Consider the following 16,725-nt stretch of genomic DNA (forward strand, 5'->3'; position numbering starts at 1 on the left):
CTTTCTATGTCTTATAGGGTGCAATAGGGACAGGATAGGGATAGTCGTCGTGGAGTGGGGGCGCCACTATGCGCAGGATTCTTAGGGTGCCAACCCCCGCGATAGGTAGGACATCAGTTTGTAGCATTACAGCACAGACATTAATAGGCTTTTTTCGACAGGTTATATATGTGCACTCCCGTGATTTACATTTTGGTTTTGGGATGACACTATAACCCAAATACCAATAACTGGGGCAGTCCGCATTATACATATTACCTTATACATCTCTTCCCCATCTCTTTATAATAGGGACACATAGGGATGGATAGTTAGGGATAGCCTTCGTTGAGTGGGGGCGCCATCTTCGCAGGTTTTAAGGGTGCCAACCTCCACGTAGGTAGGGGCCAGGTAGTGTAGTTTACCTATAGGGTATATAGGCTTTTGAAGGTTCTGTGGTGTCCCATATGTCGAAACAATGCTTGCATTTTTAAAAAGTACTCCCCATATTTTCATTCTGTCTCCTTTTGCTAGCCTATGCCTAATTTATGACATTTTTTTTTTTTTTTTTTTTTCTTTGACCTCACATCCCACTATTTTTTGGTTGGTACGATATGATACCGGAGCAAATTCCGGACCATGACCGATGGATAAACGGAGCAGTACCTTGGAAGCACAATTCAGGTTGCCTCCGCTTGGGCATGATTGCTTTATTATTATGCAAGTATATAGTCTGCACGGTAAAGCAGCCTTTTAGGCAATACCTCTCCTGGATCACATTTCTTCGGGGATATTGCCCTCCTTATATGAGTCCTTACATTATGTAAATGTTCCGCTATTTCTGTATGGTTAATCCTTACAGCGAGAAATTGTTTGCGCTCCACGGCATGGGTTGGATGCGTTCCACGCCGTGCGCATGCACAATTCCAGCATGGGACAAACCGGAACTGAGGGCACAAGGACCGGAAGTGCGGTGCACGCCGAGAATGATGAGCGGCGTTTAGCGGTCCGGCTGGTATGTACATAAGGGAGACACAGCGGGCGCCAGGTAACGCAGCCTCGCAGGTATCCCTGTCATTCCCCTGATGAGTCCTGAATAGGACGAAACGCGTCGGGAGACGCTATCTGATATGAATGAGGCCGGAAGCATTTCTCACATAAAGGCAAATGGGTGAGATCGTACCATGCTATTTGTGCCACTAGGCATTCAAGCTTAAACGGTTAAGACAGATTACACCTGTCAATTTTGATTGGAGCATAATACTATTGAAACACACGTGGAAACCCTGCTTATGAAAGGGTGTTTACATTTTCCTGGAATATGTGTATGTGATTTGATGGGCTCCATTATGACGGTGTTCTCACGGCCTCTATGCTGCTGAATTACATATGTTTACTCTTTGAGTTGTGGATACGTTGTCAGTCTGGAATAGTGGAAAAGACTAATTATATGGCTTTAAGAGGGTATTCTGTATATACATATGCAAGTAGGGTAACTGTGAATATATGACCCTATGCATCTCTAGCAGATACAGCGTATATATTTAATTTATATTACATTATACCACTCTTTCTTTTGTCAGCACTTGTTGATATACTGACGTATTCCTCTTTGAGTAACAACTAGCAGATGTGCTGGGTCTATGAGTTCTATCAGACCGGCACGAGTGTGTTAGTTATTCCCTTGTACCCTTTTGTGTCAATAAGAGTGAACGCAAGTCCCTCTTTTTTAATTTCCCCTTGTCTGTACATCACTTGGTGACGATATCACGTTGGTCTGTATTTTTAAGCATACTTATTAAAAGTTAATTTTTAGTCCAATTGCTTCATATATACATTTTTATACCTCCCTAAATGGGCTGACTCCCCCCACAGGGCCGTGGTCACCACTTGGCGCAAGCACCCGTGCGAGTGCCATTTGCCTGGACAGGTGGGTGTGCCCACTCTTGGGCGACAGCATTGGCACAGGGTCCCTCATAGTACAATGAAGTGTCTCTGATGGTGGTGGTGCACAACCAACGTCAGACACACCGTCGTAATATGAGCGGCCCTGTGCCAGTACCACCGCCCACGAGAGAGTGTTCCCCCCAGCTCAGACAGTGCTCTACCACTTGTAAAACTTACCTCTCCCTGTCTCCCTGCTCCACCACTGTGTAGTCTGTGCTGTTAAATCCTTCAATGGCACTGCCAATACAAATTTGTTGAAATGATAGTTGATAGTAAAAATATACAGGGGCCCTGGCCTCCATTTAGACCAGTTAATACTTTGCGCCAAATACCACTGTCTGCAACTCAGCAGAGGAGCCCACCCCTGTACCTAGCTATGCCACCTGTTTATTTATGAACAATTTTTTGGCAGACATTTAGCCCACTTTATTATTTTGGCCTACTAACTGTGTCAGCCACTCATTACAGTTGTCCTCCACTGAACAAAGCAATGCCGCCTGTGTACTCCTGTTACCAATTTTGAACTGCATTTAGCCTACTTTTTTATTTCAGGCCTACTAAGTCTGTCTGAGTCACTCATTACAGTTGTCCTCCTCCACTGAACAAAGCAATGCCGCCTGTGTACTCCTGTTACCAATTTTGAACTGCATTTAGCCTACTTCCTTATTTGGGCCTAGTAACTGTGTCAGCCACTCATTACAGTTGTCCTCCTCCACTGAATATAGCAATGCCGCCTGTGTACTCCTGTTACCAATTTTGAACTGCATTTAGCTTACTACCTTATTTGGGCCTAGTAACTGTGTCAGACACTTCTTACAGTTGTCCTCCACTGAACAAAGCAATGCCGCCTGTGTACTCCTGTTACCAATTTTGAACTGCATTTAGCCTACTTACTTATTTGGGCCTAGTAACTGTGTCAGCCTCTCATTACAGTTGTCCTCCGCTGAACAAAGCAATTCCGCCTGTGTACTCCTGTTACCAATTTTGAACTGCATTTAGCCTACTTTTTTATTTTAGGCCTACTAAGTCTGTCTGAGCCACTCATTACAGTTGTCCTCCTCCACTGAAAAAAGCAATGCCGCCTGTGTACTAATGTTACCAATTTTGATCTGCATTTAGCCTACTTCCTTACTTGGGCCTAGTAACTGTGTGAGCCACTCATTACAGTTGTCCTCCTCCACTGAACAAAGCAATGCCGCCTGTGTACTCCTGTTACCAATTTTGAACTGCATTTTAGCCTACTTTTTTATTTTGGGCCTATATCTGTGTTTCCTCCTCATCCTGCCCCTTGCCCAGCCACTGCTAGATGAGTCTGCTGGTACATTGACCCAGACCACTACATTCCCCTTGCACTCTACACAGCCAGAATCTGACCCTGCTGAAAGTCAGGTTCCCCTTTCCCGCATACTATACCACCTTACACAGGGACAAAGAGGAAGGTGCAGATGAAAGTGCAAGTTCCTTCATCAGGTGAAGGGGCATACTCGTTGGCACTGGCACAGGGCCCCTCATAGTACGCAAAAGTGTCTCTGGCAGTGGGAGGCGCCGCCCACCGTCAAACACACCGCCGTACTTTGAGGGGCCCTGTGCCAGTGCCAACTACTGCTTGCTCAGGATCACAGCACTTGCAAAGTTGAAATACTTACCTCTCCCTGCTCCACCGCCGTGACGTATTCCGCGTTTCCTGGGCCCACGAAAATCTTGAGCCAGCCCTACCCCCCCCCACACAACTTTAGCCAAATGACCCCCAGTTTTCAATGCCTAACTATTATTCTAAAGTAAATTAAGATTGACAAGCTTAAGTAATAAGAATTGATGTTTTTGGCGTTAACATGGGCACTGTAGGTGTTTTCCTGTCCTCCACTCACTGCCGACTTTGATTCCCCATTGACTTGCTGTGCTACAAATGAAGTGTTTGGGCAACAACAGACACACCGCGGAAGTACTGGCCGAGTACTTGCAGCAAGAAACTCAGTCATGGCTGGGCAGTGTACATCTTGAGGCAGGCAAGGTAGTCAGTGATAACGGAAGGAATTTTATGGCTGCCATAGCCCTTTCAGAACTGAAACACATACCTTGCCTGGCTCACACCTTGAACCTGGTGGTGCAGTGCTTCCTGAAAAACTATCTGGAGTTGCCAGCCCTGCTCCTGAAGGTGCGAAGACTTTGCTTGCACATCCGCCGGTCGCCCGTACACTCCAGCCGTATGCTGAACCATCAGCGATCGCTGAATCTTCCCCAGCACCACCTAATAATCGACGTTGCAACAAGGTGGAACTCCACACTGCACATGCTTCAGAGGCTGTGCGAACAGAGGCGTGCTGTCATTTATTTGTGGGAGGATACACATACACGGGCAGGCAGTTGGATGGCAGACATGAAGTTGTCTGGTGTGCAGTGGTCGAAGCTACAAGACCTCTGTCAAGTCCTTCAGTGTTTTGAGGAATGCACACGGCTGGTAAGAGCAGACGACGCCATCATAAGCATGAGCATCCCACTAATGCGTCTGTTGATGCAAAGTTTGACGCACATTAAGGAGCAGGCATCTGCAGCCGAGGAGGAGGGAAGCCTTGATGACAGTCAGTCATTGTCTGCTCAGGGAACTCTCCTGGACGAGGTGGCGGACGAAGAGGAGGAGGAGGAGGATGATGGGGATGAATATTTATGGGAGGAGGATGCTTCTCAGGGGGCAATAGAAACTGGTGGCGTTGCAAGGTCAGGTACAGGGTTTTTGCAGGCCACAAGTGATGGTAATTTGCAAGAAAGTGCTCCTCAACCCAGCACAAGCAGTGAATTGACTTCTGGAACATTGGCCCACATGGCTGAGTATGCCTTGCGTATCCTAAAAAGGACCCCCGCATTATCAAAATGATGACCAATGATGATTACTGGTTGGCCTGCCTCCTGGATCCACGATATAAAGGAAAATTACAAAATATCATGCCACATGAGAACCTTGAGCAAATATTGGCTACCAAACAAGCAACTCTTGTAGACCGTTTGGTTCAGGCATTCCCAGCACACAGCGGCGGTGATGGTTCTCACACGAGCTGCAGGGGACAACATGGCAGAGGTGTAAGAGGTGCACAAATCCGAAGTGGCGTTGGACAGAGGGGTTTTATGACCAGGTTGTGGAGTGATTTCGCAATGACCGCAGACACGACAGGTACTGTTGCATCGATTCAAAGTGACAGGGGACAGCATTTGCCCAGTATGGTTACGAACTATTTTTCCTCCCTTATCGATGTTTTCCCTCCCAGGTCATTCCCCTTTGAATACTGGGCATCTAAAAGAGACACCTAGCCTGAATTGGCAGAATATGCATTACAGGAGTTTGCTTGCCCAGCTGCTATTGTGCTATCAGAAAGAGTCTTCAATGTTGCTGGTTCAATACTGACCGAAAAAAGGACACATCTGGCTACCCGAAATGTTGGTGATCTAACCTTCATTAAATTGAACCAATCATGGATTTCAAATTATTTTACCCCACCTTCCCTTGCTGAGACGTAACTTGCCTGAAAAATGTCTTGCTTTTGGCCTCCTCTTACTGACTGCTCCAATTCCTCCATTTGCAGCTGCTGAATGTCCACCATAGGCCATTTTTATACCTCCCTAAATGGGCTGACTCCCCCCACAGGGCCGTGGTCACCACTTGGCGCAAGCACCCGTGCGAGTGCCATTTGCCTGGACAGGTGGGTGTGCCCACTCTTGGGCGACGGCACTGGCACAGGGTCCCTCATAGTACAATGAAGTGTCTCTGATGGTGGTGGTGCACAACCAACGTCAGACACACCGTCGTAATATGAGCGGCCCTGTACCAGTACCACCGCCCACGAGAGAGTGTTCCCCCCAGCTCAGACAGTGCTCTACCACTTGTAAAACTTACCTCTCCCTGTCTCCCTGCTCCACCACTGTGTAGTCTGTGCTGTTAAATCCTTCAATGGCACTGCCAATACAAATTTGTTGAAATGATAGATGATAGTAAAAATATACAGGGGCCCTGGCCTCCATTTAGACCAGTTAATACTGTGCACCAACTACCACTGTCTGCAACTCAGCAGAGGAGCCCACCCCTGTACCTAGCTATGCCACCTGTTTATTTATGAACAATTTTTTGGCAGACATTTAGCCCACTTTATTATTTTGGCCTACTAACTGTGTCAGCCACTCATTACAGTTGTCCTCCACTGAACAAAGCAATGCCGCCTGTGTACTCCTGTTACCAATTTTGAACTGCATTTAGCCTACTTTTTTATTTCAGGCCTACTATGTCTGTTTGAGCCACTCATTACAGTTGTCCTCCTCCACTGAACAAAGCAATGCCGCCTGTGTACTCCTGTTACCAATTTTGAACTGCATTTAGCCTACTTCCTTATTTGGGCCTAGTAACTGTGTCAGCCACTCATTACAGTTGTCTTCCTCCACTGAATATAGCAATGCCGCCTGTGTACTCCTGTTACCAATTTTGATCTGCATTTAGCCTACTCCCTTATTTGGGCCTAGTAACTGTGTCAGCTACTCCTTACAGTTGTCCTCCACTGAACAAAGCAATGCCGCCTGTGTACTCCTGTTACCAGTTTTGAACTGCATTTAGCCTACTTACTTATTTGGGCCTAGTAACTGTGTGAGCCACTCATTACAGTTGTCCTCCTCCACTGAAAAAAGCAATGCCGCCTGTGTACTCCTGTTACCAATTTTGAACTGCATTTAGCCTACTTTTTTATTTTAGGCCTACTAAGTCTGTCTGAACCACTTATTACAGTTGTCCTCCACTGAACAAAGCTATGCCGCCTGTTTAATCCTGTTTCCAATTTTGAACTGCTTTTAGCCTACTTTTTTTTATTTTGGGCCTATATCTGTGTTTCCTCCTCATCCTGCCCCTTGCCCAGCCACTGCTAGATGAGTCTGCTGGTACATTGACCCAGACCACTACATTCCCCTTGCACTCTACACAGACAGAATCTGACCCTGCTGTAGGTCAGGTTCCCCTTCCCGCATACTATACCACCTTACACAGGGACAAAGAGGAATGTGCAGATGAAAGTGCAGGTTACTTCATCAGGTGGGGGGGCATACTCGTTGGCACTGGCACAGGGCCCCTCATAGTACGCAAAAGTGTCTCTGACAGTGGGAGGCGCCGCCCGCCGTCAAACACACCGCCGTACTTTGAGGGGCCCTGTGCCAGTGCCAACTACTGCTTGCTCAGGACCACAGCACTTGCAAAGTTGAAATACTTACCTCTCCCTGCTCCACCGCCGTGACGTATTCCGCGTTTCCTGGGCCCACGAAAATCTTGAGCCAGCCCTACTCCCCCCACAACTTTAGCCAAATGACCCCCAGTTTTCAATGCCTAACTATTATTCTAAAGTAAATTAAGATTGACAAGCTTAAGTAATAAGAATTGATGTTTTTGGCGTTAAAATGGGCACTGTAGGTGTTTTCCTGTCCTCCACTCACTGCCGACTTTGATTCGCCATTGACTTGCATTGGGTTTTGTGTTTCAGTCGGCCCCCAACTTTTCAAAAATAATCGGCCGATTTCACCCGACCCGACTTTTGACAAAGTCGGGTTTCGTGAAACCTGACTCGATCTTAAAAAAGGAAAAGTCCCTCAACTCTACTTCTGAGTCTATATGTAAGACGCCTGTGCTACAGATGGATAGAGTTCTTGTGCTGTTCATGTTTAGCAGAATATACACGTTTCTTGCATTTTAGCTGGCACAGCTCCTCTTTGATTTTTCCTTTTGCTAGTGTTTGACCTTCTTTTGAGATGATACAGCTGTCATCTTGAAATATAACTTCTTTTTCTTGACTTGTGAATTTCTTCACAGATTACAGATTGCTTTGAAGATTACGGGTATAAATCACATCCTATACAGGTATCTTTCTGCTTTGTATTTTAGCAGACTTGACAATTAATGTAACAATGTGCAACATCCAGTATGTAGGTTGCACCACAGGCCCCCTAAAAAATGCATCCAACGGCATGCGCTAATCACAATGCAGTACATATATCAACAGGTTCCAGACACTTTTTACACGCCCATAAAGGGGATACTACCTCATTAAAGTTCATGGGTATCAAGAAGATATATAGATCTGTCAGTGGTGGTGATTTAAAAAGAAAACTCACAAATCGGGAATCATTTTGGATATTTAAAATAGAAGCTAGAGCTCCATAGGGTTTTAACATTAGTCCAGACCTTATTTTACAATATTAACTGCCATTAGATGATGTGAAATTTCGTCAGTTTTTTCTATCATGTACATGTGATTTTTTCATCATTATGTCCATTTTATACTTTATACTTTTTTACTTTTTCCTAATTGGTCTTTTACGTTACATGTGACATCCTCACCTGTTATCCTTGTGAAAAGGGTAATTTTTTTGTGAGAAATTTATTTTTTCATTTTCACATCTCAATGTTATAAGATTCTGTTTAGCACCTGGGTGTTTAAGGTGCTTACTACACCTTTAGAAGTCTGTTCCTTGAAGGGTGTAGTTTCCAAAATGTCATCACTTGTGGGGGGTTTCCACTGTTTAGGTTATCAGCAGCTCTGCAAACACCACAAAAGTCAAGTGGCACTCCTTTCATTCTGAGCCCTGCCATGCACCCTAACCATAGTTTTAACCCACATATGGGATATCAACGTACTCTGGAGAAATTGCACAACAAATATTGTGGTTAATTTTTTCCTGTTACCCTTGTAAAAATAAAAAAAATTGGGGCTATAATTTTAGCTAAAATAAAATGTTTATTTTTCCTTCCACATTCCTTTAATTTCTGTGAAGAACTTGGTTTTAAGCACTTTGAGGAATGCAGTTTTTAGAATGGTGTCACTGTTTGACATTTTCTGTCAAACAGGCCCCTCAAAGTCTATTCAAATGTACTGTGGTCCCCCCAAAAATTGTTGGAAAAATGAGGAATTGCTGATCAACCGTTAACCCTTCTACCTTTCTAAGAAATTTTTTTTTTTTTTAAATGATGCAGGTGTAAAGTAGACATGTGGGAAATGTTATTTATTAAATATTTTGTGTGGTAACCCCATCTGATTTTAGAGCATAACATTTTAAAAATTGCAACATTTTTTATATTTTCATAAATAAATGCAAATTATAATCAACCAACATTCACCACTGACATGAATTTCAATATGTCACGAAAAATACGGTCTCAAAATAACTAGGATATGTAAAAGTGTTCCAGAGTTATTACCACAGAAAGTGACACTGGTCAGATTTGGAAAGTGAGGCTCGGTCAGTAACATACAAAGTGGCTCAGTCCTTAAGGGGTTAATTATGATGCAAGTAAATTCTTTAATTATTTATGTCTATTTTTTTTTATTGTAGACTGATCCGTGCTCTAAGGACAACACTAAGAAGCATTTGGCAAAACTATTTTAAGAGTATGATATTGGCAATACATATTTTAGTAAGATTATCATACTTGGCTTATATTAGTATTATACCTGTTACCTTCATCTACAATGTTAAACTAAAGCTACTGTCACTTGCACACCCGTTATCTGCTTAATAGATGGTACACATGCAGTGTTTTGTTAGATCAAATTTTGCAATAATTTTTGGATACTTTTAACATTCCAGAAAGAAGTCTATATCATTGATACAAGATATCATTTTAATGTAAAAATAGCAACTGTACTAAGACAGAATTAAAAAAAGCAATAAAAACAGGAGTCATAATACTATAAAAAAAAGTACACCATTTGATTCAGAAACAAAAGCAAACATGAAGTTGAAAATACTACTACCAGCAAAATTAGTTAAGTAGAACTGCAGAAATACACATACATGAATCCATCCATATTGTGACATTGGTGCCAATGCCTTTCCCCTCTGTGTCAGCTTTGATTAGTAGGCAATGCCAATAAGTATTTAATACTAATAAGTGATGAAAAATCTGCACCATAAACGCATGTAAAAAATGTGCATATTTTACGCTGCATTTTTCCTGCCAAGAGATGCAGAAATTTCTGCACCAATTACTTTATATGTGCACATACCCTTAAGGCCGGGATCACAAATGCGAGAAACACGTCCGTGTCTCGCATGTGAAATCCAAGCTCTGGCGCCGGCACTCCAGAGTGGAGCGTGCGGCCGCATAGCAACACATGGAGCTGCACGCTCCGCTCCCAAGTGTTGGTGCCAGAGCTTGGATTTCACATGCGAGACACGGACGTGTTTCTCGCATGTGTGATCCCGGCCTAAAGGGGCATTCCAATGACTTAACATTTTACTGAAATCACTGAGATCAGTATAAAATGCTAAAACAAATAATACTCCCCTTCATTGATCCTCTGTAGGTGTTGTTTTGGCACTACTACTGTCTCTGCTAGCCAATGATTCTGCGTCCCATACTCGACACAGATAGAGGCAGGAAAAGACTGGCTGAGGCGGGTCTGTCACCACTGTTCCTAGCGATTTACTCACAGACATTTTGCAGCCACTTCCAGTGTGCTGAGGATGGGGCCGGGATACATGTAAGAACATGTTCTCACGTTCAGTATTTTGTCAGTATTTTACCTCAGAATTTATAAGCCAAAACCAGGAGAGGAACAATCAGAGGAAAAGTATAATAGAAACACCTCACCACTTCCAGTGCCGTATTTGGCATTCATGCTCTATTGGTTAGTCAGACAACAGTCTCATGCAGCTGTCAGTTTTACACGTACAAATTCTATCTGTATTTTTCACAACTACAGGTAACGATTATAGTCTATGAGGCAGTCCACATATCCGTGATTTTTCACGGACTGTGTGCCTGTGCAAAACTTACGGAGATTTGTTGTTTTTTTTTTACAGTAAAACATATGAAAAATGCTAATACAAGTCTATGTGTCCAGAAAAAAAAATATCACACGGGTACTATTAATATACAGTCTATGCAACATCCGTGTGCTGACTGTGATTAACATTGCAAAGTATAGCAGAGGCTTCGTCATTTATTTATCCATCTGTGAAAACCACCAACGATAATTGATGGTAAAAATGGGCACACGGACCGTACACTGATGATACACGGACTGTACACTGATGACACACGGACTGTGTACTGATGACACACAAACCATAAACTGATGACGCACGGACTGTACACTGATGAAACATGGACCGTTCACTGATGACACACGGACCGTATACTGATGATACACAGACTCTGCTTACACTGATGATGCACATATTGTACGTACACTGATGAAGCACAGACCGTACGTACACTGATGATGCACAGACCGTACACTGATGACATACAGACCATACACTGATGACATACAGACCGTACACTGATAACGCACGGACCGTACACTGATGAGGAATGGACCGTATACTGATGACAAATGGACTGTACACTGATGACATACAGACTGTACACTGATGACATACAGACCGCACACTGATGACATACAGACCGTACACTGATAACGCACGGACCGTACACTGATGAGGAATGGACCGTATACTGATGACAAATGGACTGTACACTGATGACATACAGACTGTACACTGATGACATACAGACCGCACACTGATGACATACAGACCGTACACTGATGACGCATGGACCGTACACTGATGACACACGGACCGTACACTGATGACACACGGACCGTACACTGATGACAAATGGACTGTACACTGACATACGGACCGTACACTGAAGACGCACGGACCGTACACTGATGATGCACGGACCGTACCCTGATGACAGATGGACTGTACACTGATGACGCACGGACCGTACCCTGATGACGCACGGACCGTACACTGATGACACACGGACCGTACACTGATGACAAATGGACTGTACACTGATGACACCGGAACCATTTTACACATGCTTGTTTAAACACAGACGAGTGAAAGATGACGAAAAATGCCCATTACCATTAAATAGTAGTTAATGTACCCATACACATTAAACTAAGGTCAGCCAAACCCGCAGATATCAATGTGCTCGGCCGACAATCTGATCCTAGATTAACACATCCATGTGCTACAATCTGAGAGAAGCCGAATGATTTTTTTCTCAGTGGTCATCCAGGTTGCTTAATTTTTTTTCTCCCGTTTTGTTTCACTAAAGAGGCGCTCACTTCTAGCCAATACAAAACCCTTGGAGTGTCACATTTTTATTCAAGTTTATCACTAAGAAACAAATGCAATCAATTCACTTTTATTAAGAGAAGCCAAATACATTGAATTGGCATGTGAACCCAGGTATGCAAATCACATGCATAAGGTCACGGGATCGCTTTCTTGTAACAGGGAATCGTAATAGCGTGAATACAGACTCTTTTTCTAAGTCTGGACTGCCCCTTTAATGGTATTGGCTATATGTTTGGGCTCCTTGTCCTGCTGCAAAATTTGGAGCCACATGCATCCTTGCCACCTGCCTGAACTACAGCCAAAAATGATGCATGACCGAGCACGTGCTGACTCTGTCTGCATCAATGACTCCATCAGCGCATATCACTGAAAGCTGTTTTGTGGAGAAAGAAAGAACCTAGAATATAAGACATATTTTCAGTTGTTTCACACTTTTTTGTTAAGTATATAATTCCACATGTGTTAAATCATAGTTTTGATGCCTTCAGTGTGAATGTACAATTTTCATAGTCATCAAAATACAGAAAATTCTTTAAATGAGAAGGTATGTCCAAACTTTTGGTCTGTACTGTATATATATATATATATATATGTGTGTGAATGCTGTTACAATAGGAAGAGTTGTAAAAGAGGAAAAAAGGATAACAGACAAGCAAATAACAGGTTCTCAATGTGGGGAAATTTTCAGCATTTTCATTAAAAAAATAAACATTTGTTATTTCATTAGCATTTTTATATTAACTGTGGTTTACTTTGTTTCATAATCTAATGTACACGTGAAAAATAAGAAAATACACAATAAATCTTGTCAGAGAAATTATGCTTATTATTCCTACTCGACTGATCATTTACTTTTGATTCACAGGTCTGTCTGCAGTGAATACAGATTTTCACTTTATTGAGTGATAGAGATGGGTGGACACCTGGATGTTCGGGTCCGGCGGGTTCGGCTGAATCGTTATAGTAAGTTCGGGTACCAGAACAGTACCCTGACCCGAACCCGAACCCTGACCACATTCAATTACATGACAGCGTGGCAAACACCGCTTCTGATTGGCGGGGAAATCATCCCCACCGGTCAGAGAATTGCGGTTCCCATGCTGTCAAAAGCTCAGCTGTGATCAGATGTACAAAGTTTACCTCTGGTCATTGGCGTCCGCTGATGGGACTACAGCTCCCATCTTCCCACCTGCTGCTGCTAATAAGGCCAGTCTCACACGTCCAGATAATTCCGGTACCGGAAAAATTGGTACCGGAATTATCCGTGTCCGTGTGCTTACGTTGAACATCAGTGTGGCACACGTGCGGCAGCCGTGTGCCGACTAAGGACCACACGGACCGTGCAGGAGACAGCGCTAGAGTTAAGCGCTGTCCCCTGCGTGCGGTGCTGAAGCCGGTATTCATCCCTTCTTCCCAGCAGCGTTCGCTGGAAAGAAGGAATGAATAATATTGTTTTTTATTTATTTTTGTTTTTAAAATAAAGTTGCCGGTAATCTGCCCCCTCCCACCCACTGTGCGCCCCCCCGCCCCCCCGCTGGCATTAAAATACTTACCCAGCTTCCTCGGCGCTTACATCCTCTCAGCGTCGCTGCTTGTCCTGTACGAGCGGTCACGTGGTGCCACTTATTACAGTAATGAATATGCGGCTCCACCCCTATGACCAGGGTCCTGGTTGTCGCTGTGGTATTGCTTTCCTCTCGAGGAGAGTGATGCTACGTTTGAAGGCAATGAAGGAGAACTCTTTGTCAGGTAACACAATGCATGCAACATGTTCACACTCCAAACCAGAAGGGGGAGCTCTAAGCCTGTTTAAGGTGAACTCCCCTATAAGAACATCCTGATCTGGAGAGAAAGGGTTCAGTTCCTGTCAGAAAGACAGAGGGGAAAGGAAGCAGAGGAACCCTGTGGCCTGAAGTGCTGCAGTTCGTAGGTAACAGATGGATAGAAAGCAGAATATATTGCAGCAAGCTTGAAGGAAAGCAAAGCAAAAATGAGGATATCAGAGGGAGATCAGCCAGGAGCAGGCTGCTTCCTTCTGAGGCGCAGAAATCCGGTGGCCGGAATACCGAGGGAGGAAGGAACTCTACGCTTTACTTCAGAGACCAGCAGGACAGCTAATTCCACGTTAACTGTCTGACCTATACCCAGGAGGCACAGTGGCAACTCTCAGAGGCTGGGGCATGCTAGAGTCCCTATAAACCGCCTCAAGCCACCAGTCATACGGGTTTGTCCTATCCTGTCTGGGGGACAGAGAGAGAGACATAACATCTACAACAGTTGTGAGGACTTTATGAAAAGCTTAGCAGTAAGGGACTACAACACTGCAGCGCAAAGGAAGGCTGCTGATTTCCACCTGGATGAGGGGACTCTGGACTTGCCTCCAAACCGGCCGGACTCTGCCTGCCCTGTGGTCTGGTACACTGGACTGTGGATGCTGAAGCCTTCAGTAAATGTTAAAGAGACTGCAACCTTGTCTCCTCGTTCTTCACTGCAACTCTCACCATCCACCATCTACACACTGGGAAGCCCTGGGGACATACTTTACCTGTGGAAGGTATACCATCTAGCTGCCATAACATCATCCCAGTAGACCCCTTAAAGCTAGGGCAGCACGGTGGCTCAGTGGTTAGCACTGCAGCCTTGCAGCGCTGGGGTCCTGGGTTCTAATCCCACCTTGGACAACATCTGCAAGGAGTTTGTATGTTCTCCCCGTGTTTGCGTGGGTTTCCTCCGGGTACTCCGGTTTCCTCCCACATTCCAAAGACATACTGATAGGGAATTAAGATTGTGAGCCTCATCGGGGACAGTGATGATAATGTGTGCAAAATGTAAAGCGCTGCGGAATATGTTAGCGCTATATAAAAAATAAAGATTATTATTAAAGCAGCGTCGGCCATCCTGACCGAATATCACAGGTGGCTTCACGAACACAAACTTTATCCCTTTAAAGACCTTTCCCTTTTTCACGGACGTCCCAGGGCCACGGACCGGGTCAGCCACCGTGACATCCCCCTGTGAACCGAAGGACCCGGGACCGAGTACCCTACGGCTCCATGGGGGCACTCCATATGCATGGCTCCCCATCCCTGTCCTTGTATGCATGGCTCCCCATCCCTGTCCTTGTCTGCATGGCTCCTCATCTCTGTCCTTGTCTGCATGGCTCCTCATTCCCATCTTCTTTTGCATGGCTCTTTATCCCCTATCCTTGTCTACATGACTCCCCAACCCTGTCCTTGTATGCATGGTTCCTTATCCCCATAAAAAAGAAAAACACATCCTACTTACCTTCCCTGTGTGCCCTCTCAGAATCTCGTTCCGGTGCCAACAACTCTTCCGGCAGAGCGATCACTTGTCCCCGCTCATTAAGGTAATGAATATTCACCTATGGGAGTGGAGAGTGATGAATATTCATTACCTGAATGAGCGGGCAACCATACTAACCCAACCACGGACCGGGTCAGCCACCGTAACATCCCCCTGTGAACCGAAGGACCCATGGGGGCGCTCCCGGAATTTGTCTGCGAGCATGCTCTAAACTAAAAGGTAATTGCCGCAGCTGCTGTTATAATTTCCTCATTACTTATGTATTTAAGGATACAAGGCAGAGTACATGCTCAGCCCCTGACGAAGCCACCTTGCGGTGGTGATACGCGTCGGGCATCTCCACAGGCTCCCCCATTTTTTGGCTCTGTGCACTCTGGATGGTGTTTTCTGGTCTGTATTTACTGCCTATTTAATCGGTGCAGTAGGTATTACTTCTTTGCACCAGTTTACTTGGTATTAACTGCTTTTCTTCATTCTAGCAGTCAGTGGGGATTTTATCCCTTTATTGCATACATTCTCTAGGCATAAGTTCCCCTTTCTATATTTGTCAGCATAGCTATTTTTTTACGGTATTGTGCAGTTATTTGACTAGTTGGTTGATGCAGTGCATTTCACAGGGACATCTATACGTTATGGTGTGTATTATTGCCTTCTAGGGACATTTTCCACATGATCATTTGTTCATCCAGCACATCCAGTGTATGCCCAGCTATGCTCTTAACATTAACAGGTTATCTAATATATAAAGCTGAATGTGTGTTTGTATATATGTATGTGTGTGTGTGTATGTCTGGGATTGGCATCTGCACCGTCGCAGCTACAGCCACAAAATTTTGCACAGTCACACGTCTGGACCCCGAGAGCGTCATAGGCTATGTTCTGAGGCGAAATTTTAACCCCGCGCATTCCAATTCACCAAACAATTTTGCCCCTTTCTACATAATGGGGAAAAAGTGAAAGGAAAAGTGTTGGAGGCAAATTGACAGCCAGGAGGAGATGACATACACATACCTCCCAACCGTCCTGGATCCAGCGGGACTGTCCTGATTTTGACAGTCAGCCCCGCTATCCCGGGCGGGACATTAATTGTCCCGCACTGGTTGGGAGGTATGTGATATCACCAGGTCAGCTTAGAGCTCCCTGAGTCCCTGCACAGGCTGCACCCGCAGAGCAGCACACCAAGTAATGGCTGCTCTGTGCGAACAGGACCTGTGATGAGGTCACAGGATGGGAGGAGTCAGGGATCAAATGATAGATCGGGAGGACCTCCGTGTACAGGACTCTGCTGGTTGCCATGGCGCCAGAGGATGGTAAGTGTATGTGTGAGGTCAGGAGGTGTTTACAGTGTGG

At 44.7% G+C, this 16,725-nt stretch overlaps 1 protein-coding gene across 3 annotated transcripts in view; it reads left to right on the forward strand.

The window, feature by feature from the left end:
• Positions 1–12,873, forward strand: part of LOC138675854 (uncharacterized) — a 204,780-nt gene extending 191,907 nt beyond the window's left edge. For all 3 annotated transcript variants that reach the window (XM_069764440.1, XM_069764449.1, XM_069764459.1), the window contains one exon: positions 9,277–12,873. The gene's annotated coding sequence lies outside the window, so the exon portion shown is untranslated. The remainder of the gene's footprint in view (positions 1–9,276) is intronic.
• Positions 12,874–16,725: the final 3,852 nt, after the last annotated feature.

This window comes from Ranitomeya imitator, chromosome 1 (genome assembly GCF_032444005.1).
Source record: "Ranitomeya imitator isolate aRanImi1 chromosome 1, aRanImi1.pri, whole genome shotgun sequence".
Taxonomy (NCBI): domain Eukaryota; kingdom Metazoa; phylum Chordata; class Amphibia; order Anura; family Dendrobatidae; genus Ranitomeya; species Ranitomeya imitator.